This window comes from Aquarana catesbeiana, linkage group LG05 (genome assembly GCF_042186555.1).
Source record: "Aquarana catesbeiana isolate 2022-GZ linkage group LG05, ASM4218655v1, whole genome shotgun sequence".
NCBI lineage: Eukaryota > Metazoa > Chordata > Amphibia > Anura > Ranidae > Aquarana > Aquarana catesbeiana.
The window spans coordinates 470,410,923-470,433,571 of NC_133328.1; positions in this window are offsets into that span (position 1 = coordinate 470,410,923).

A 22,649-nucleotide genomic window follows, 5' to 3' on the forward strand; every position below is an offset into this window, starting at 1 on the left:
AAAGAGTACCTGTCACTACCTATTGCTATCATAGGGGATATTTACATTCCCAGGGATAACAATAAAAATGATTAAAAAAAAAATGAAAGGAACAGTTTAAAAATAAGATAAAAAAGCAAAAAAATAATAAAGAAAAGAAAAAAAAAAAAAGCACCCCTGTCTCCCCTGTTCTCGCGCTAAGGCGAACGCAAGTGTCGGTCTGGCGTCAAATGTAAACAGCAATTGCACCATGCATATGAGTTATCACTGCGAAGGTCAGATCGAGGCCAGTAATTTTAGCAGTAGACCTCCTCTGTAAATTTAAAGTGGTAACCTGTATAGGCTTTTAAAGGCTTTTAAAAATGTATTAATGTTGTTGCCACTGCACGTTTGTGCGCAATTTTAAAGCATGTCATGTTTGGTATCCATGTACTCGGCCTAAGATCATCTTTTTTATTTCATCAAACATTTGGGCAATATAGTGTGTTTTAGTGCATTAAAATTTAAAAAAGTGTGTTTTTTCCCCAAAAAATGCGTTTGAAAAATCGCTGCGCAAATACTGTGTGAAAAAAAAAATGAAACACCCACCATTTTAATCTGTAGGGCATTTGCTTTAAAAAAATATATATAATGTTTGGGGGTTCAAAGTAATTTTCTTGCAAAAAAAAAAATTTTTTCATGTAATCAAAAAGTGTCAGAAAGGGCTTTGTCTTCAAGTGGTTAGAAGAGTGGGTGATGTGTGACATAAGCTTCTAAATGTTGTGTATAAAATTCCAGGACAGTTCAAAACCCCCCCAAATGACCCCATTTTGGAAAGTAGACACACCAAGCTATTTGCTGAGAGTCATGTCGAGTCCATGGAATATTTTATATTGTGACACAAGATGCCGGAAAGAGACAAATATTTTTTTTTTGCACAAAGTTGTCACTAAATGATATATTGCTCACACATGCCATGGGAATAGGTGAAATTACACCCCAAAATACATTCTGTTGCTTCTCCTGAGTATGGGGATACCACATGTGTGGGACTTTTCGGGAGCCTAGCCGCGCACGGGACCCCGAAAACCAAGCACCGCCTTCAGGCTTTCTAAGGGCGTAAATTTTTGATTTCACTCTTCACTGCCTATCACAGTTTCGGAGGTCATGGAATGCCCAGGTGGCAAAACCCCCCCCAAATTACCCCATTTTGGAAAGTAGACACCCCAAGCTATTTGCTGAGAGGTATAGTGAGTATTTTGCAGACCTCACTTTTTGTCACAAAGTTTTGAAAATTGAAAAAAGAAAAAAAAAATTTTTTTCTTGTCTTTCTTCATTTTCAAAAACAAATGAGAGCTGCAAAATACTCACCATGCCTCTCAGCAAATAGCTTGGGGTGTCTACTTTCCAAAATGGGGTCATTTGGGGGGGGGGTTGTGCCACCTGGGCATTCCATGGCCTCCGAAACTGTGATAGGCAGTGAAGAGTGAAATCAAAAATTTACACCCTTAGAAATCCTGAAGGCGGTGATTGGTTTTCGGGGCCCCGTACGCGGCTAGGCTCCTAAAAAGTCCCACACATGTGTTATCCCCATACTCAGGAGAGGCAACTAAATGTATTTTGAGGTGCAATTCCACATATGTCCATGGCCTGTGTGAGCAATATATCATTTAGTGACAACTTTGTGCAAAAAAAAAAAAAAAGTTTGCCACTTTCCTGCAACTTGTGTCAAAATATAAAATATTCCTTGGACTCAACATGCCTCAAAGCAAATAGCTTGGGGTGTCTACTTTCCAAAATGGGGTAATTTGGGTTTTTTTTATGCCATCTGGGCATTTTATGGCCTTCAAAACTGTGATAGGTAGTGAGGAGTAAAATCAAAAATTTACGCCCTTAGAAATCCTGAAGGCAGTGATTGGTTTTCGGGGCCCCGTACGCAGCTAGGCTCCCAAAAAGTCCCACACATGTGGTATCCCCATACTCAGGAGAAGCAGCTGAATATATTTTGGGGTGCAATTCCACATATGCCCATGGCTTGTGTGAGCAATATATCATTTAGTGACAACTTTTTGTAATTTTTTTTTTGTCATTATTCAATCACTTGGGACAAAAAAAATGAATATTCAATGGGCTCAACATGCCTCTCAGCAATTTCCTTGGGGTGTCTACTTTCCAAAATGGGGTCATTTGTGGGGGTTTTGTACTGCCCTGCCATTTTAGCACCTCAAGAAATGACATAGGCAGTCATAAATGAAAGGCTGTGTAAATTCCAGAAAATGTACCCTAGTTTGTAGACGCTATAACTTTTGCGCAAACCAATAAATATACACTTATTGACATTTTTTTTACCAAAGACATGTGGCCGAATACATTTTGGCCTAAATGTATGACTAAAATTGAGTTTATTGGATTTTTTTTATAACAAAAAGTAGAAAACATCATTTTTTTTCAAAATTTTCGGTCTTTTTCCGTGTATAGCGCAAAAAATAAAAACGGCAGAGGTGATCAAATACCATCAAAAGAAAGCTCTATTTGTGGGAAGAAAAGGACGCAAATTTCGTTTGGGTACAGCATTGCATGACCGCACAATTAGCAGTTAAAGCGACGCAGTGCCAAATTGTAAAAAGTGCTCTGGTCAGGAAGGGGGTAAATCCTTCTGGGGCTGAAGTGGTTAATCACCAATGTCACTGGGAAGTGAGGGTAAATGTAAAATTTTGAGTTGCCACCGTGACAGGAATAGAGGGGAATTCTTCCGATGGGATCACATGTTTCTTTAACAACTGTGACAGAGGATTTCTCCCGTGCAAAGTCCACAAAACCAGAATTAAAGCTCAAACTCCATTAAAGACTGGTGGGAATATCTTACACGCTGGCCATTTTCCAGGCTAATGATGAAAGTTTTGCCAATAAAAAGGGTGTGCCTTTTGTGCATGGGAAAGATTTAACAAAGCAAAAAAATAAGCAATATAGTGGGGAGAGGGTCTTTTCATGTGACTTCACATTGATAATACATTTAAGAAGCATGCTTGGGGATGCCCTAAAGCTGCACATGGTATTACAGAACAGTACAATTTTACAGACAGAATCAGGGCATATTTGGCTGTGAAATTGTCTGAACCTTCAAGTCTAGGTCATTGAGGCTATTCTCAGGGGTCTTCCTGTTGCAGAACGTTTTAAAATGTTTATATCAGCAGGAGACCTACTGAATATATTCTTTGAATACCCTCACACCAGGGGGACTCAATTAAGAAATATAGGTGCATCCTTTACTATAATACACAGTTAGGTTGTATCGCTTCACATCAGTCTTCTCATTTTATATTTTCCATTTTTTTCAGCTGACCCTTACGGTCATCTTTATTTTGGATTTTGATTGGTTCTTTGAAAAGGTGGTATTGTAAGTAAATATAGTGCATAAGTAGATTTTCATAGTTATCCCAATGGAATATGTAATTTTAGCCTTATATCCATTAAAGGTTACGCTGTCACCACTTACGTTGTTTCTCCTTCCCTGTCCCTAGTTTCCCCTCTCCTCACCTCCCATCCCCCCTTTCCAGCAACCGCGGGTTCTTTAAAACTCATGATTTACGCTCGTTAGATCTTTAGGGCCAATGAATATGCTTGACTTGTATCCCATGACAATTTAATCTGTATCATACATGAGTGTTTTTACCTTCATTTTTAATAGTCATTCCATTTTTATTTTCATGTGATAAGCCTTTCAAATACTTGTTTTGTATATTATTTCAATTTGACAGGATTTGATTTTTTAAAAAATATTTTTAATATACATTGTTGGTCCGCTGGCCGTTGTAGTCCCACGGTCATGGACGTCATGCCTGTACATAAATAAATGCTCCCCTCCTGGGAGTATTAGGCCAGTAGAAGGAGCTGTGAGCTCAGAGCGCGTAGCCTTGCTTGACAGTCCTGACTCCGACATCTGCCCCATTCCGGTGACGTCACTTCTGCATCCGCGTTCCAAGATGGTTGGCTTGGTGTTTCCTGCCTCCTCTGGAGATCGTTTCCAGCAACCACCAACCACACATCAGGCATCCATCCCTACCAGCCACTGGACCACATGTGGAGCCTGCGGTATGACACGGGAGCCTTCAGGATCAATCCTTATGATGGGCATGAATTATTCTCATATCTTGTAAGTGCATTTTGAATTTGTGCAATAAATCTTTTATCACCAATACTGCACTTAGTTGGCACCTCCCCTCGTGCCAGGGGGCTGGGGGTGTTCTTGGGGTCAAGGAGCAGAGCAGAGAACCCAAATTACCAAGCGGCTCCTGCAGGCGTTGCACTACAATAGTTTAATAGTTTAATGTATACTTGTATTAATGTATGTTAGCATACTTTAGGCATATTATATACCTGTAAAAGCCTCCACTTTTTAGGCATCCAAAATCTCTGACACTGCTCCTGGGCACTGCAATCTTGGATGTCATGTCAACAGTCCCAGCAGACTTAGAGCTCACTTAAATGGCATTCTGTAGTATTCCCTATCACTTCTCTCCTGGCAGCTACATTCAAGCTTATGTTGGGAGATGAAGGGAGGGGTGGAAAAATTTGGCAATCACAGACACTAATTAGATACTGTCAGGGCTGGGCTCAGCCCTTCCTTCTCTGAGCTGGCTGCTCAGCTGTTGACTTATTGCCAGCTCCCATCTCTCTCCACAGTTACCCAGCTGTTGTTGATTCTGCTCGTCAGTCCTGATTACTTAAAGCCGTCCAGCTCACTTGATCTCTGCCTTCGCCTTTGTCAACATCACAGAGACTTTCTCCTGCGTTCCTGTTTAAAACTTGCTCGGCTGACGTCCCTTCTGGCTCCTGATGCTGCTTGCTGTACTGCTCTGGCTCTCTGACATTGGCTTGGCTGACTACCCGATCCGGTTTCTGAACTCTGGCTTGTTTTGACCACGCTTACTCTGTTTACCTTTTTATTATTATTATTATTAAACAAGTGTGATTTAACTATACTTCTGTCTCGGTCTGATTCATGGTTCCTGACAGTTACTTCTAGAGAAAATGACAAGAGGGAGGGGTTGTGCTAGGGAATTGATTAGCCAAACATCTCCTACAAGTTGCAAGAAATCATTTATATACTTGATTTTTCGGTTCTTTTACCTGCAATTTTAAAGTGATTCTAAAGGCTGAAGTTTTTTTACCCTCATGCATTCTGTGCATAAAGACCTTCGGTAAGCAGCCCCCCCACCAACAATACTTACCTGTGTCTGATCTCGATCCAGCGATGTGGTTGAAAGCAGAGGCTCTCTCTGTTCTCTTTCTCCTTGTCATGGTTATTTCTCCTCATGTGTTCAGCCTAAGAGGCCAGCCACTCACACCTGGCTGGTTTTATAACCTTTCCTCTAAGCATGGCCCTACCCTAGGCCCTATCAGGAAACCCTGTATTAACCTGTGCACTGCAAGCCATCAGTGCTGATCAACCATTGTGTGTTAGCTTTCGTGTGTACTTGCTGTGTTTCCTATTTCTGATTCCAGTTACCAACTTTGGCCTGTTCTCGCCTTTCCCTGTCTGTTTGTGACCCTGACCTTTGGCGTGTCCCCGACTATCCCTGTTTGCCTGTGACCCTGAACCTTGGCGTGAACTCTGTTGTCCTTATCTGATTGTGGCCCAGACCTTGGCTTATTCCCTTACTATCCCTATCCTCCTGTTGCCTACTGTGGGTGTGAGCTGGGGGACCCTGGGGGTCACAACCTGGAGCCAGTTGCAGCCCAGTCCACCACTAGAGGCTCTGGTGAACACCTGCTGGCTCTTAGACTCCACACCCCAGGGAATATTACGCTCTAACCCATGTTGGCGTTTCAGCGGCCCTGCCTTCCTTACTACCCTGACTCCCATCCGCAGCAGTCAGCCGTAGGGTCCACTACCTTGCGGTGCACTCCTGATCCCAATGGTGTGCATCTGTCACCTAGCCTCAAGGGGACCTGACAGTTTGATCAGCCATGGACCCGGCTGATGTGCCGCTACCCGCAGATGATCCGTTGCAGGACTTAGTTCTCAGACTTGAGACCCAGGAATCACATCAGACCCAGGTGATGCGATTCCTTCAGGATTTGGCATCCCATTTTGAACAGCTTCAGGCCTCATTAGGACCCCCGGTTCAACAACCTCAACCGCTATCTGCTGCTGCACCTATCGCACCAGTCACAGACACACATTCATTACAACTGCCAGCTCTGGCCCGTTTCTCTGGGGACTCCAAGGCTTGCAGGGGGTTCCTTAGCCAGTGCACAATTCATTTTGAACTTCAGCCCCAAAACTTCCTGTCCGATCGGGCGAAAGTAGCCTATATTATATCCCTCCTGTCCGGCGAGGTGCTAGCTTGGGCTGCCCCTCTGTGGGAACTGAATGATCCAGTGGTTTCTAGCCTGTCTGATTGCTTGAAACTTTTTCGGAATATCTTCGAGGAACCGAGTCATGTCTCCTCAGCGGCTAGCGCTCTTTTACATCTCCGTCAAGAGACCACTTCTGTGGGACAGTATGCTCTTCAGTTCTGTATTCTCACAGCTGAATTGAGCTGGAATAATGAGGCCCTAGTTGCAACCTTTTTACATGGCCTCTCTGATAGAGTGAAGGGTGAATTAGCAAGAAGATCCCTTCCTGCTGATCTGGACGGTGTCATCACCTTGTGTAACCAAATCGATATTCGCTTTCAGGAGAGGGCCCTGGAAAAAGGACGCCAGCACTCCCCGTTCCTTAGGCAGCCTGAGCTCCCAGTCGCTTCTCTTCGATCCGAGGAGCACCCCCTGCCTGCTGAGAAACCTATGCAGCTGGGCTGGACCAAGTTGTCTCCTGAAGAACACGCTAGGTGCAGAACTCTGGGCCTGTGCCTCTATTGTGGGGCCAAAAGTAATTTTCGTGACACTTGTTCTCTTCGTCCGGAAAAATGATCGGGGCTAATACAACTGGAAGATGGAGTATTAGACCCTGAAATATCACCTTCACCTTTTTGTCTTCTTCTTTCTGTGTTCCTTCATGTCGGCGCTTCCTCTTGTTCGGTCTTGGCACATCTGGATTCTGGAGCCGCTGGCAATTTCATGGATTGGGAAACTGCATCTTCCATGAGACCTACCCTTTTGCCCCTTTTAATGCCATTGGTGGTCTTGGCGATTGATGGCACTGTTCCCAGGGGGTCCTATCCGCTTCCAGACCCTCCCTGTTAAAATGTCGGTAGGGACACTCCACCAGGAGTGGATATCCTTCCTTGTCTTTTTTTTTTTTATTCCATATTTTTATTAGAGTTTTAAAGAGTACATTGTACAATTAAACATTGTACGTCGTGCAACGACGTCTGTATAACAATCATATATATGAACTTCTATCCACATACAGGGATCTAGTAGAAACATGTATATACGAATGTAAGTAATAATCGTGTCATTTCGTATAATGCTAACAGGAAGAAAACTCTGAGAGGTCGTATTCGGTCCACTTCACAAGTGTGTCACCCCATGTGGGACCTTTAGTGGCACAGGAGCGAAGTGGACTCTTTTATAGTGGACACGAAAGTTCCAAACAGTGGAAAAAGAAAAAAAAACTTTTCAGTTACAAAGGTAACATAACATTCCTAAGGAGTGATAGGTATTGCTCGGTCAAGAAGGAGGGTCAGAATAACCGTTCTTTTGTGCGCAGGGTGCGCAGTTTCTAGTCCAGTCGGTCCAAGGTTGCCATGCTTTGTGTATTTTAGTGGCTTGCCCAGATATTGTGGCTGTGGTGGTCTCGTAACTGTAGTGTAGTGATACCAAGTCTGTGATTTGAGTAAGCGTCAGATGTGTGTCAGATTTCCAGTGTCTAGTTATATTGAGTCTGGCTGCCATGAGGATGTGGGTGATTGTGAATTGGAGGGGGTGAGGAAAGTCCTCAATAGTGAGGTTGAGGATCGCTAGGGCCGGTGTTGGAGGGGTCGTGATTTGAGTGATGGTCGAGATTAAGTGGAAGGTGTCTTCCCAGTATTTGCGGAGTTCGGTGCACGACCAGAAGACATGCAGTAGGTCGCTTGTGGAAGATTTACATCTCCAGCAAGTATTAGGGATTTGAGGGTTAAAAGATGTTATGCGGGCAGGGGTCAGATACCATCTTAGTGTAATCTTCTGTGTGAGTTCCCATAGGGCCGCGCATTTGGTGGATTTGTAAATAGTCTTGAGGGCTTGTTGCCATTGTGTGTCTGTAAAATTTGTGGCAAGGTCTTTTTCCCAGGTGTGGTGGGGTGGCATTTTGGTAAAGGTACGTTTTTGGTGAAGGTTGTTATAAAAATATGAGATCCCTTTGATTTTTATGTCGGGGTTGGTGAGGTATTCCCAAGTCTTGGGGTGTATATTATAGATGGGGAGTGGTATAGTTTGCAGGCAGTGGCGTATACGGAGGTAAGTGAAGTATTCGGATGCGGGTATGGCGTATGTGGTTTGTAGTTGAGGAAATGATTTGATGTGGTTTTCTTGTATTATGTCTTGTATGTAATTTATACCTTTAAGGATCCAAGGTGAGAGTGAGATTTCTGGCATTAGATGGAGTAAGGATTGTATGGGGATGTGGGATTGTGGTGTGGTGGGAGAATATTGCATTTGGGATGCCGCTTTTTTCCATGCCTGTGCTGAGGCTTTCACGGTGGGAGATAGGGATTTTGGGATTGGAGCGCCTAGGGGAATGCTTAGCAGCCATGTTTTCAGGTTTGGTCTAATGAGTGAAGATTGTTCAATGTGGCCCCATAGAGTGGACGGGGATGGGTGAAACCAGCAGGGTAGTTGGGCCAGAATAGCCGCCAGGTGGTAGTCTTCAAAGTCTATTGAGCTCGAGCCTCCTACCAGTCTGTGTTTGATCAGTTTTGTGTGGGCACATCTGGGTCTTTTTCCTTTCCAGAGGAATTTATTAAACAGCGTCTGGAGGGATCTGAAGAATGTGGTGGGCAGGGGAATAGGTAGGGTTCGAAAGTAGTAGAGTATTTGAGGAAGGCAGATCATTTTAAAGGCCGCAAGGCGACCTGTCCAGGAGAGTTCGTGTTTCGCTATGTTTTGTGTGGTCGCTTGAATGTTTTGGAGGAGTGGCAGATAGTTACATGTATAGAGTTTTTTAGTCGTTCTCGGTAATTGTATGCCTAGATATGATATGTCAGAGTCTGCCCAAGCGAATGAATATTGTGCTTGTAGGAGGTTTCTTATAGTAGCGTCCACCTTGATGTCTAGTATGAAGGATTTAGTCGTATTGATTTTATAATATGATACCGAGCTAAACCAATTCAGCATCTTTTGTACTTCTGCCAGGGAAACAGTCGGGTTGGTGAGGATGAGGATAACATCATCCGCAAACAGGCTAATTTTGTGGTGATGAGGGCCAATCCTTATGCCCGAGATGGCGGTATTAGAGCGGATATGTTCTGCTAGGGGTTCCATGATCATGTTGAATATGAGGGGGGATAGGGGGCAACCTTGGCGAGTGCCGTTTGTAATTGGGAATGGTCGGGATAGCATGCCTTCCGTGTAAACCTGAGCTTCGGGGTTGGAATATAAAGCCATAATGGCTCCGAGAATTTGGCCTTGAAATCCAAACTTCCGGAGGACCGACGCTAGGTAGGACCAGTGAACCCTATCGAACGCCTTCTCTGCATCCAGGGAAAGGAGCAGAGAAGGCGTTCCGGTGGACTCAGCGTGGTGAATAAGATTAATCATCCTCCTGGTGGCATCTGAGGCTTGTCTGCCTTTTGTGAATCCTGTTTGGTCTTGGTTTATAATTGTGGGCATAATTTTGAGTAATCTCGTCGCTATAGTTTTGGCATATAGTTTGAGGTCGAGGTTGAGTAAGGAGATGGGACGGAAGTTTTGGGGGACATTCGACTGTTTCCCTGGTTTCGGTATCGTGATAACTAACGCTTTTAAATATTCTGGCGAAAAGGTAGAAGAGGAGGCAGCATGATTGAAAAGGTCACTAAGATGTGGGATCAGCTGTGAATAAAATTGTTTGTAGTATTCCCCGGTTATTCCGTCGGGGCCTGGTACCTTCCCGCTGGGGAGGGAGTCTATGGTTTTTTTAATTTCTTGGTCAGTGAATGGGGCATTTAAGGAGGTCAGTTGTTTCTCAGTCAGTTTGGGTAGATTTAGTTTACAGAGGAAGTGATCTATTTCGTCCTGGGAGGGTTGTGGGGTATGGGGGTCCTGTTTCAGGTTGTAGAGGTCTTCATAGTATGTGCTGAAGGCATCAGCTATGTCTTGGGGGTTGCTTAAGGGGGTGTGGGTATGGGGGTGCATGAGTTGGGTTATTTTAGTTTTGGTACGTCTACCTTTTAGTCGTTGGGAGAGTTTCTTGCCAGCTTTGTTGGAGGTGGAGTATGTAGACGCTTTGATTTTCCTGTGAAGGAATTCGTAGGAGTGGAGGAGTAGGGTTCTAAGTTCCTGTCTGAGGTTTAGTAGTTGGTTGGCCTGTGGGTCTTGGGGGTCTTTTTTGAGCCTGTCCTCTAGGGTCGCTATCTGGGTTGTCAGTTTGTCTATCTGCTGCGTCCTCTTCCTCTTATGCTGAGAGCCAAGTTTAATTAACATTGCCCGCATAAATGCTTTGTGAGCGCTCCACACCACGGCAGGGTCGGGTACCGAGCCTTTGTTCAAGGAGAAGAATTCAGTGATGTGTTTTGATATTTCTGGGGCGTATGTGTCGTTTTGTATAATATAGTTGTTAGCACGCCAGAGAAACGTATTTTGTTGTAAATTGGTGTCCTGTATTGTAATAGATATGGGGGCATGGTCCGACCATGTCGTGGTGTGGATCTGAGAATCAGATATTTTTTGTAAAATACATTTGTCAGAAAGGAACAGGTCTATTCTTGAATACGAGCGGTGTCTAGGTGAAAAAAAAGTAAAGTCACGTTCAGATCCGTGGTGGCATCTCCAGACATCGTATAGGTCCTGGGAGGTGATGAATTTCTTTAAAGGAGAGTCACGGCGTTTTGTCGGTGAGGTGGAGTCCATCAAGACGTCTAGGACTAGATTGAAGTCGCCACAGATGATCTGGTGGCCTTTTTGGATGGTGTTGGCAGAGCGAAGAACTTTGTGGAGGAATCTCATTTGGTGTGAATTCGGGGCGTATATATTGATTAAGGTATAGGTTACTTTGTTGATTGTGCAGATTATGATAAGAAACCGACCTTCTGGGTCTGATAATGAATCAAGGAGTTGGAAATCTAAAGTGTTCCGAAATGCTATCATGACCCCTCTTGATTTAGTGGGGTGTGTGGCATGGAAGATGTGTGGATATTGGTGATTGTTGCATAAGGGTGTATTGGAGTGCAGCAGGTGGGTTTCCTGAATACATAGCATGTCGCTGTGGAGAGCCGAGGCGGTTTTCCACAGTGAGTGACGTTTGGCAGGATGGTTTAGCCCGTTGGCGTTCAAGGAGAGAATGGTGATTGGCATCTTGCGGTGTAAGTTGTGCACAACACTTACGGTTAGATGTTGGTGGGTAGGTCCGGAGGTACCTGGCGTTGGGATTCAGCAGCTGGGTAGTAGAAGTACGAGACTTGAGGGTAGATTGTAGCGGTAGTAGGCTGGTAGTGGAGGTAGTTGCAGGAGGATCCTGGGTCAAGGGATTAGTGATAACTTCGTGGCAGTCTGGACGGCTGATAAAAGATAGGACTAGAATACTGCGAATAGAGCAATGTGTTAGAATGCAGTAATAATAATAAAAAAAAAGGAGAAAAAAAGTCAATGGTAGAACAGTAACTTGTATAGAATAATACAGGTGGTGTGGCTTGTCAAAATGATCCAGTAGTGGGAAGTTCGGTTTAGTTGTTGGAGGTGGTGCTTCTAGTGGTAGAAGGATCTCTAGAGGGGGTGAAGAACACCGTATGAACCTCTATGAGGGGGTACAGAGAGTTAGTGATACCGGTAGGAGAAGGCAAGAGAATCAGGTTGCCAGCGCTCAGGGGAGCCATAATGGGTGTTAGCGGCCAAGTGTAGTAGTGATGTGTACACCTTCAGTTGGGATTGCGGTTTTGCGAGTTGCGGGACGTATTGGGTCCTCTGTCTGAAGGAGGTGGTTTGGATAACTCGGGGATTATCCGCCAAGAGTGGAGAAGCTTTAGGCCCTTTTCTAGATCCCCAATGGCGTGCGTTTGGCCATTGTGTACAATAAGGATGGTTGCAGGGTAGCGCCATTTGTATTGTAGCTTGTGGTTTTGCAGGCTTTTGGTTATCAGGTTAAGATGTCTTCTCGATTGGAGGGTGTACTTGGACAAGTCGGGAAAGAGTTGGATGCCAGTATAGGGAGCGGGCAAGGGTGATTTAGCTCTGAGCCCCATGAGGAGTTTCTCTTTAATGTGGTAGAAGTGGACCCTCATTAGGATGTCTCTGGGGACCGAGGTTGCTAGGTGGGCAGGCTTGGCAATTCTGTGAATCCTATCTATGATTACATCACGCGGAGACGCTTCAGGAATCACAATATGCATCAGTTCTTTTGCGTATCTCGGCAGGTCCGCGGGGAGTATGGTTTCGGGGACACCCCTCAACTTTATGTTGTTCCTGCGGGACCTGTCTTCTAAGTCGGCCAGCTTGGCCCGCATCCATGCCTGTTCTTCTTTGACTGTGTCATAGGCGTCAATGACTTCATTAACTGTGGATGTGCATGCCTGAATCCCTCTCTCATTGTTAGTCACCCTGTCATCTAGTAAGTGAATATTAGAGGTGATTCTGTGGAACATGGATGAGAGGTCCGTCATGAGGGAGGTCTGGAGGGAGATCAGCATGTCTTTCAGTGTGGTATCCATGACTGGCTGCCCTGATGTAGGGAAGGATGCCATAGAGGAGTTCAGGGCCTGGTCTAGGGAGAAGGGAGTAGGAGCCTGGGCCTCAATTTGCTGGTGCTGTGACCGGTGCGGCGGCGTATCTAGCCGCATTTTAGCTTTGGCTGGGCTGCTGGGGAAGGGGTCACCCTCCAGAGTCTGGGATGGGTCAGGTACAGTACCTTGATCCGTGTAGTCATCTGTGGAGGCATCCGGGAGGTCCGTGTAAGGTCCGCACGGCGCGGCCTGGTCGGCGCCATCTTGGATATCCCAGCCCGCCGGCTTATAGGCAAATTCGGTCAGTTTCTGGGGCCTGTGGTCGGTAAATCTCTTTCTGGATGCCTGCATCGTCGTCTCCTGAAGGTGAGGAGTGAGGATGGGTGTGGATGGCGTCGTTGTTGCGGCCGATTACGCTGGATTGTGTCCCCTGGCTGGCGAGCTGTGAGCTGAGGCGTCCATCTTCCTCTCCGGCCAGCCACGCCCCCCCCTTCCTTGTCTTAACTAAGGCTTCATCTCCTATCATATTAGGTCTTCCTTGGTTACGGTTCCATTCTCCACACATTGACTGGACTGCTGGATGGATCCTGGCTTGGGGTTCCTCCTGTTCCTCTTCCTGCCTACTCAAGGTTACCCCAAAAGAGAAACTTCCTTTTGCCACCATCTCAGTATCCTCTGCTCTCTCCGCTGCATAGAGCGATTTCTGGAATGTCTCCTGCAATAGTCGGACTGAGGCACTCTCTGGGTCATGTGGCACTCTGGATGAGGAGCTCACCTGTGAACTTGAGCCGATCATTCACTCCAGTTTGCATAGTCATTTGCCTGTTCCTGGACCCCCTTGGACGCACACCCAGGCTGACTCGTCCACCAGTTCCACAGTCGCTATGCCCTGTAATGCGATTCTGGTGGTCGCTGCACCTGGCAATGCTGTTCAGTCAGCCTCTGCACCAGTTCAGCCTATGCCCAGTGAAGCTATCCAGCTTGACTTCTGTGACACATCACTTTCTAACCAACCTGGTCTCAGGGATCCACTGACTTCTGCGCTGTCTGATGATCCTGTGCTGGATGTCAAGCTCATCTTTAAGGGTCTGGGGGGACCCTGCTCAGACTCCTGATGGTCTTCTTATGCCTTTACCCATTCCTAAGAAGCCTTTAGCCCTTGATAAGTCCTCTCGTCCTCTCCCTACCTCAGTTTCGGTCTCTGAGGATAATCGTAAGTACGAGGTTAGTCAAGTTCTGGGTTCCCGGCGCCGTAGAGGCATTCTTCAGTATCTCGTACATTGGAAAGGGTTTGGTCCTCAGGAGAGGTCTTGGATCACTGCATCTGAGATCTTTGCACCTCGTCTGGAGTTTCCCTTTAAGCCAGGGCCCAGGCGGGGGAAGGGGAGGCCTCATAAGAGGGGGGTACTGTCATGGTTATGCAGTAATTTTTCTCTGTCAGCTTACCTTCTCCTCATGTGTTCAGACTAAGAGGCCAGCCACTCACACCTAGCTGGTTTTATAACCTCTCCTCTAAGCATGGCCCCACCCCAGGCCCTATCAGGGAACCCTATATTAACCTGTGCACTGCAAGCCAGCAGTGCTGATCAACCATTGTGTATTAGCTTTCATGTGTACTTGCTGTGTTTCCTATGTCTGATTCCAGTTACCGACTTTGGCCTGTTCTCGACTTTCCCTGTCTGCTTTTGACCCTGACATTTGGCGTGTCCCCGACTATCCCTGTTTGCCTGTGACCCTGAACCTTGGCATGAACTCTGTTGTCCTTGTCTGTTAGTGGCCCCGACCTTGGCTTATTCCCTTACTATCCCTATCCTCCTGTTGCCTACTGTGGGTGTGAGCTGGGGGACCCTGGGGGTCACGACCTGGAGCCAGTTGCAGCCCAGTCCATCCTCACCACTAGAGGCTCTGGTGAACACCTGCTGGCTCTTAGACTCCGCGCCCCAGGGAATCTTACGCTCTAACCCCGGTGGAATCCATGTTGGCGTTCCAGCGGCCCTGCCTTCCTTACTACCCTGACTCCCATCCGCAGCAGTCAGCCGTAGGGTCCACTACCTTGTGGTGCACTTCTGATCCCAATGGTGTGCATCTGTCACCTAGCCTCAAGGTGACCTGACACTCCTCATTGGCTCAAACACAGCAGCAGGTGCCATTGGTGCTGTGTATTAACCTTTTTGGAATATTTTCTGATGGTGACAGGACTCTGATGTCTAACATGCTTTCGATCTTCTGATCCCTAAGACCACAGAAACCAGGCTTGGATTCAGGCATCACTCACAGGCAGTTCCTGAACCACATGTTTACTGACCAGATTAGAATACGAAGCTAAGGATATAGGTTGGGAGGCTGGCATTGAGGAGGAAATGAGTCTACATATTTTTATTATTTCATTACGGTCATGGTACTGGAGGCTTAGCAGGAGATGTAAAATAGTTACTTGGCTTACCACCCTTCCACAATACGGGGTAAAGGCAGGCAACAGCAAATGGATGGCGTGGGATTGCAGGCTGGGAAAAGACAATTAAATTAAGATAATTAAATTTGAAAGTATTTTCTTTAAATGTTATCCTTGTGCTGATCAAGAAAACACAGGCAGGGACAGCAATGCAAACAGGGCAATATGTTAGGCAAGGAGGAAGCCCTAGGCCTCAGGAGACCTTCTCCTTGTGCAAAATGAAAGGATTCCTTGCAAGATAAGGCTGCCAGCTTAGATACTTTCCTCAAAGAGGTAATGGATACAAGAGAGATGAATGACTCTAATGGGCTCAAAAGACCATTTCTGAAGCACAGATAGAACCTGATTAGGTCTTAATCGAGGAGTGTGAGGCCACACTCCTTCTTTCGGGTCTCTTAAAACATGATAGAAAGGGCAGAAACCTGACATTTGATAGTGGTGAGGGCCAAACGCTGGTGTAACCCACGTGGAAGAAAAATTTATTTTAAATATGTTTTAAAAAAACATTCTTAATATATTTTTACCAAATATATATTGGCATATATTTGAAATACTACAGTTTTGGCCATATTCACTATATTTCAAAAATTATATTTTGGAATGCATTGTGAAATATGCTACAAATATATTAAGAAATATATGTTAAATGTACTTCTGAATGCATTTAGCAATATATTTCTGCAGCCATAAATATATTGCAAAGTGCATTTTGGAATGCATTGTGAAATATGCTGTGAATATATTCTGGAATGTATGTTAAGTGGCGGTTCACACTGCCGTGACTTTTAATGTGACTTGAGAGTTCAAAGACGCATGACAAGTCACGCCCCATTAACGGCAATGGAACCATTACAATCGGGGCAACTCAGAAAAAGGTTCCTATACTATTTTAGGGCGACTTCATCATGACTTGATTTTTGTTAATGAAATCGCAAGCAGGCTGCAATGAAGTCACGCAGGCTGTCGGCTATCAAAGTCACGTGACTTTGAAGCCACATATATGTGAACAGCAGTAAATGTACTTCTGAATGCAAAAAATAAAAAATACATTCCTATTACGTTCTGAAATGCATTTATATATTGTATTTTACATATTGTAGGCCTATAAAACCAGCAAACATTTCTGATAGTTTTCAAAATAAATTTCCAATGTATTTCAAATATAAGCCAAATGTATACCCATTGAATTTCAAAATATTTTCTGGATGTGGAAAAAACAATAACACGGTACAATACACACAAAACTTTATTAATATGTAAATATACAAAAAACACTACAACACACAGAAAAGAAAGTGGTGTTAACTGTGGTAAATGACATTAATGACATAAAAGTTTATTTGTGGCATTCTGCTGAGGTTCCTGATGTTTCCTTCAGGTGATATTTCAACTCCACAATTTTTCTCTTAACAGCGTCACTGATCACACCTTTTGAAGTCCCAGGAAACTTTGCCAAAGTAGCAGCTTTAAAAAGTAAATGGAAAATATTAGACTTATTAGATTTTCCTTGTGAACCAAAAGCCATGTAAGACCCCTTTCACACTGCAGCGCTGCTAAAGCGCTGGCCATTTTTGCAGCGCTTTTTAGGCGCTAGTGAGGATTTTTTTTTTTTAAAGGGAAAAAAGTCCAGTTTTGTGACGCTTTTATTGTGCTTTGGATGTGCTGCCCATTAATTTCAAAAGGCTGGGCATTTTAGGAGCGCTATTTATAGCACTCCCAGGCCGCCCCAAAGATGCTGCTTACAGGACTTTTTCTAATGTCCCACAAGTGCACCGCCCCAGTGTGAATGTACTCATTGCACTGAATGGGAAGCAGTTTTCAGGCGCTTTTTTAGAGGCTATGGCTGGCCATGCACTATACAATTTTTCTATTCAATTAGCTTTAGATTTACCTTCAACTATGTAGTCAAAGGGCCTGCCTGATTGCAAACAAACTGAAAGTTTTTAGTTTTGACCTCATATTATATGGTTTTGGTAAATCTAAAGGAAACTTGAACAAGAAAATTGTATAGTGTATGGCCAGCCTATTTCTAGAGCTAAAACACTTGAAAACTGCTTCAATGTGAAAGGGGTCTAACAGATGCAACTAAGTAAATAAAACAAAATTAAGCATGTATAAAAACATCAAAATATTGTAGACTTTTCAAAAATCAGTATAAAAATTAACATCTTGCCTACAACTTGCCTTATTAATTCAGACTACTATCAGACTGATCAAGATATCTAATTATGACACAACAGTCAAATTGGCTTACAGTCTATATGCCAAAGGTGATGTTTTCACAGGGTCTAATGCACCCGCTTCTCTCCACCTGTCAGCCGCTTGGAGGCACCGCCTTGAAAGTAACTTTTTATTTAAGTGGTTGTAAAGACTATGTATTTGATGCATGAAGGTAAAAAAACCTTCTGTGTGCAGCAGCCTCCCAATACTTACATGAGCACCCTCTCGATCCAGCGATGTCCACGAGAGCCTTGTCTCTCCAGGGACTCGCAATGCTGATTGGCTTTCTGTAGTGGTGAGAGCTATTGGCTCCCAGTGCTGTCAATCACAGCCAGTGAGCCAATTAGGAGACAGGGCCAAGGCACGGCTCAGTGTGTGATTGGACACACAGAGCTGTAGTTCAGGAGCACCGGCATGGGACCTGAGAAGAGAAGGATCCGGGCTGCTCTGTGCAAAAACCCTTACACAGAGCAGGTAAATATGACATGTTTGATATTTAAAAAAAGACAAAACTTTAATGTTTGGGTACCACATTGAATGTTACGGTACCAAAAGAAAACCAACCTGTTTAGGCCTAGAGTATGATGCTTGACAAGGAGATGAGCTCAACTCTTAAGTAGGGACCCCTGTTTGGTTCGCACCAGAACTTTCAAACATCGCAAAAGTTCGGACCTGAATAATGAGCCCCTTTAAAGTCAATGGGACCAGAATGTCAAAAATCAAAAGTGCCCATTTTGAAGGCTTATATGCAAATAATTGGGCATACAATGGTTATAGGGGTCCAGGTCCTGCCCTGGGGGACATGTATCAATAATAAAAAAAGGTTGTGAAAAATGAAATTTTTAAATGAGCAGTGATTTTTTGATTTTTAAAGTGAAAGCATAAAAATTAAAAATTCCTTCCAATATAGTGCCTGGGGGGTCCCCTTAATCTACCTGTAAACTGGCAGATCTGTACCATGTCTAGAATCTGCTGCAGCAATAATTGCATTTATAAAGCCAAAAAAAAGGACATTTTCCCTGCAAGCTGACTTTATTTTGCTTAGCAACAGCTGGGGAGAGAGTGTGTATGATGAGACCACAATATAGTGCACTGGGAACAAGATTAGCGATTTTTTTAATACATCTGGTGTCACTTTGACTTTGGATAGCAGTAATGGGTGCATAAAAATTGGTCTTTTTGTATCGGTGGCACCTTCCCTAGAAGTAATCTTGCTGAAAGCAAGAATTGGCCTTGCTGTAAAAAATTGCAATGATATGCACCTGTCAAAGAGATGCAGAAAAATAACTCTTTGGGTGTGGGGGGCACCTTCCCACCATAACCCTATAGAGGTACTCTTAATGAAAGCAAGAATTGGCCTTGCTGTAAAAAATTGCAATGATATGCACCTGTCAAACAGGTGCTTAAAAATTGGTCTTTGGGTGTTAATTGTGCCAATGAAACCTATACCAAAAACATTCATCCAGATGAAATAATTGAACACCTTCAAAGCTAGGCAGCCTTGAAGTTCTGCAGAGATTCCACATCCCAAAAAGACTTAATCAGTGATATCGACATCAGGGGCTTCATAGCTGGTAATCCAGGACTGATTCATTTTTATAAAAGTCAAATGGTCCACGCATTCTATGATCAGTAACAAAATCTCCTGCAGCACTGAATGCCGTTCTGAAAGCACACTGGATGCAGGGCAATCCAACAACTCAATAGCATACTGGGCAAGTTCCGGCCAGTGGTCTATTCTCATGACCCAGTAAGTCAGTGAATTGTCAGCTGGAAAGCTCTCCATCTCTGGTTTGGCCTCGAGGTAATCATCCACCATATGATGCAGACGCTGCCGATGGGATGTGGAACCTGACAGCCCTGGGCGGCGAGGACTAAAAAAATTCCAAAATGCCTCACTTAGGCGGTGTCAGGGCTGGGTCTGCCCTTCCTTTTCTGAGCTGGCGGCTAATTGCCAGCTTTCATCTCTCTCCACAGTTACCCAGCTGTTCCTGATCCTGCTCGTCTCACCTGCCTACTTAAAGCTGTCCAGCTCACTACATCTCTGCCTTCACCTTGGTCACATCACAAGAAACCATCTCCTGTATTCCTGTCTAAAGACTGGCTTTGTTGACATCCCTTCTGGCTCCTTTGCCTGCTTGCTGTTCCACTACTTGAATCCCTGACTTCTGGCCTGGCTGATTACCCGATCCGGTTACTGAACTCTGGCTATGATTTGACTACGCTTACTCTATTTACCTTTTTATTTTTATTAATAAACAAGTGTGATTTAACTGTACTTCTGTCTCGGTCTGATTCATGGTTTCTGACAGTAGGCGAAGGCCATGAATTCAGAAGATACAGTCAATCCACTTGTTAGTAATATTTTTTCCAGATTGGATGAGCAAGATCACCGCATGCATCAGCTTGCCATGGCATTACAAATGCTCCTGAGTCGCACAGCTCACCTGGAATCCCCCACTGCGGCTGCTCCGGTACAACCTGAGTCGCAGGCCATCCCTGCTGCTGCGCCAGTCTCTGTGCAGGCACCCATCTCGAGTATTACCTCTATAAGAGGTATGTCTGGTTCCGCTCCACTTCCCCAGTGATTTGGAGGCGATCCAGTTCAATGCAGAGGGTTTCTCAATCAGGTTGAGATATACTTTGAGATGCTGCCCCAGGCATTTCCCATGAACAGAAGCAAAGTAGGTTTCCTGATATCTTTGCTTTCTGAGAGAGCCTTGGCCTGGGCTAACCCTCTATGGGAGACGCAAAAACCTGTTGTCTTGAGTTACCCTGAGTTTGTGGCCTCCTTTAAAAGGGTATTTGACATTCCCGCATGCTCCGCTTCTGCTGCCAAGTGCTCATGTCCATCAAGCAGAGTACGAGAACTGTTGCCGACTACGCCATTGAATTTCATACTCTGGCAGCGGAGGTTGCTTGGAACAATGAGGCCCTCGTAGCTGCTTTTTCTCATGGTCTCTTGGATTCCATCAAGGATGAGATAGCAGCCCAAGATATACCCACTGAGCTGGAGAGCTTTATCTCGTTTGCCATCCTCATTGACTCCAGACTCAGAGAAAGACTTTCTTTTAAGTAGTGCTTGATGAAGCCTCCTGTACATTTGACCCCAAGCTTTGCAGTCCTACCCGTGCCTCCCTCACCTCCCATGCCTCCTGGTACCGAGTCGGTCAGTGAAGATGAACCATGCACTTGGGCTTCACGTGTCTTTGTGCGGATGAGAGAGCCTTTAGGAGGAGAGAGAGATTGTCCCTTTATTGTGGCCAGGCAGGTCACTTTTTGAAGTCTTGCCCTACCCGTCCTGGGAACACCCAAACCTTGAGGTCCTGTCATGGACAGACATTAGGTGGCGTTGTGTCATCCCCAGTTATCCAGAAGGATAAGCCCCTGGTTTTGGTCACCCTTTCTTGGGCTAATTCGTCTATCATGATACAGGCTCTAATCGACTCTGGGGCTGCAGGCCTGTTCATTGCTGCTGCCTTTGTATCAAAGCACTCGATTCCACTGCAGCTGTGTGACACTCCACTTGCCGTTGAGGCTCTTGATGGGAAACCTCTACAGCCTGCCAGTGTGACTCATGAGACGGTTCCGTTGTCCATGGCCGTAAGTTTCTGCTGGTTATTGGTTATCCTTGGTTACAGAGGCACAACCCCTCTTTTGATTGGCTCCGTGCTGAGGTTCTCTCCTGGTCACCACAATGCAGTGAGACATGCTTCCGGAAAGTAGCCAAGGTCCTGTGCACCTCTTCATTCTCCTCCCTGCTAGAGGAGTACCATGATTTTAGCGATGTCTTTGACAAAGGTCAAGCCGTTAGTTTGCCTCCACACTGGCCATATGATTGCGCAATTGACCTTCAACCTGGTGCCATACCCCCTCATGGCCAGGTTTACCCTTTGTCGGTCTTGGAGGATAAAGCCATGGAGGAGTATGTTGCAGACGCATTTTCTCGAGGTTTCATCCGCAAATCCTCATCTCCTGCTGGTGCCGGTTTCTTCTTTGTGAAGAAGAAGAGCGGTGAACTGAGACCTTGTATTGATTATAGGGGTCTCAATCATTTCACCATTAAGAATGCCTACCCGATTCCATTGATTACTGAGTTATTTGACTGCCTCAAGGGAGCAACGGTTTTCACAAAGCTTGATTTGAGAGGGGCTTACAATCTTGTGAGGATTAAGGAGGGCGACGAGTGGAAAACTGCGTTTAATACCAGAACAGGCCATTATGAGTACCTCGTAATGCCTTTTGGCCTTTGTAACGCCCTGGAAGTTTTCCAGGGATTTATTAATGATGTCCTCCGAGATTTGTTGCAGTTATGTGTGGTGGTTTTTCTCGATGATATCCTCATAATTTCCAAGTCCCTGGAGAGCCATCAAACAGATGTCGGTCGTGTGCTTCAGAAACTAAGAGAGAACAATCTCTATTGTAAACTGGAGAAGTGCGAGTTCCATCGTGAACAGGTTAAATTCCTGGGATATCATTTCCACTGCTGGTTTTTCGATGGACCCAGAGAAACTTTCGGCAGTCCTACAGTGGCCTCGACCCGTGGGTTTACGTCCTCTCCAGTGTTTCCTGGGTTTTGCCAACTATTATCGAAAGTTTATTCGTAACTTCTCGTCTCTGGTCAAGCCCCTGACTGATATGGCCAGAAAGGACGGTAACCCACAGAGTTGGTCTCCGGAGTCCATTAAGGTCTTTGAGAGTCTCAAGGCTGCCTTTGTTTCTGCTCCTGTGTTGGCACATCCTGATCCTACGTTACCTTTTATCCTTGAGGTTGATGCTTCTGAGACTGGTGTTGGCGCCCTTCTGTCTCAACGTCCCACCTCTGAGAGTTCTATGCATCCTTGGGGCTACTTTTCCAAGAAATTGTCACCTGCGGAGTGCGATTACGAGATTGGTGACAGAGAGCTGTTGGCGATCATTTTAGCCCTGAAAGAATGGAGACATCTCCTCGAAGGTACAACTGTGCCGGTTCTCATTCTTAATGACCATAAGAATCTCACATTCTTGTCTGAGGCTAAATGCCTCTCTCCTAGAAGTGCGCGATGGGCTCTTTTCTTGTCAAGTTTCAATTACATTGTCTCATTCTTACCCGGTACTAAGAATGTAAGGGCTGACGCCTTATCTCGACAATTTTCTTCCACTTCCAAGTTGGAGTCGGTTCCGGTTCCTGTGATTCCCCCTGATCGTATTCTGGCTACGGTTCGCACCAGTCTTACTTCTCCTTTGGGTGACAA